We start from the raw sequence: 1,586 nt of genomic DNA on the forward strand, positions 1-1,586 counted from the left end.
ATTCCTGGGGCTGGAAGCCTACCACTATAGACTTCTCATCCAACAGAGGGAAATATTCCCATCATTAATTTAGTTAAATCCTTACACATACACACATCTCTCCTCAGAAAAGCAACTGATAACAGACCAAAATAACAATAGCACTAAAGTTCAGTTTGGTAAACCAATGAGTTTTATTAGGTTTATAACAGGAGGATGGATAAGGGATTACTTACGAGGAGAAGGGGTGACTCAAAAGCAGCTACATCCCCAAGATGAAAAACGAAAATCACAAAAACAAAAAAATCACTCCAGCTTGTTTAAAGGGTCTGAAAACTACAACCCTGGGGCTCTCTGCATATCTTCCAGGCAACAGAATTGTCTGAATATCTTTTGTCTTTGCAGTTCAGAATTAACTCTTCTGTAGGACCATGAAAGGCAGTCTGGTTTCTGGTTGAGCTAAGGTTGCAAACCCCAAGGACCTTGAGGGACAGTAGGCGTTTTGCCATGCTCCTGAACACCAGGCTCCTGGCATGAGGCCACAGCTCTCCATAGGTTTGTAGCCATCAGTCACAAAAGAGCAACATTGTATGGACAAAAACAAAATCTATTTCATGGAGGAAATTGAGTGTGAACCAGCCATCTTCTATAATGGCAAGGCATCCAGTGGTGGAACTGGGACATGAACACAGCCCCAAAACTTTCTACCCACCACCTGTCCTGCTTGAAAGATGTTCACTGGCAGTGGTGCACCAATTGGTGGGCATGGCCAACCAATTACAATTCTAAATTGAGGGCCAATGTCATGAGAGGGAGCCCATGCCCAGCACAGCCTGGATGGCCAGGAACCTGAAGCTTTTTGCCTAACCTAATTTTCATTAGAGAGTCTTTCCCCAGCAGCTGACAGGAATAGATGCAGAAACCCACAGCCAAACATTGGGCAGAGTTGAGGAAACCCCATGAAAGAGGTGGAGGAAAGATTGTAGGAGACAGAGGGCTCTAGGACACTAGGAGAACAAGGCCCACAGAACTAAGGGGAACTCACAAGTGCTCAGAGACCGAAGTGCTAATTACAGAGCCTAAACGGGTCTATGCTTGGTCCTCTGCATGTATGCTAGGTTTGTGTAGCTTGGAGGTTTTGTGGGACTCCTAACAGAGGGAGTAGGGGTATCTCTGACTCTTTTGACTGCTCTTAGAACGCTTTTCCTCCTATTGTGTTGCCCTATCCAGCCTTCATATTGAGGGTTTGTATGTAGTTTAATTGCATCTTGTTATGCAGTGATTAGTTGATATCCCTGGGAGATCTGCTCTTTTCTGAAGGGAAACAGAGGAGCAGTGAATCTGGGGGAGAGAGGAGGTGAGGGGAGACTGGGAGGAGTGCAGGGAGGAGCAGCTACAGTCCAGATGTATTGTTTGAGAGAAGAATAAATAAAAAGAAAAAAATGCCAAAACAAAAAGAAACAAAAGGCTAACACACACACACACACACACACACAGGCACACGCACATGTATGCAAACACACACACACAAACCGTAGAATTTGCTTTGTGGTGGTCAACTGTTCTTGGCCATAGAGCCTGCTCTGAAGTGCGGTTGATATTTTTCA

Source organism: Mastomys coucha, unplaced genomic scaffold, assembly GCF_008632895.1.
Source record: "Mastomys coucha isolate ucsf_1 unplaced genomic scaffold, UCSF_Mcou_1 pScaffold9, whole genome shotgun sequence".
In the NCBI taxonomy this organism is placed as follows: Eukaryota; Metazoa; Chordata; class Mammalia; order Rodentia; family Muridae; genus Mastomys; species Mastomys coucha.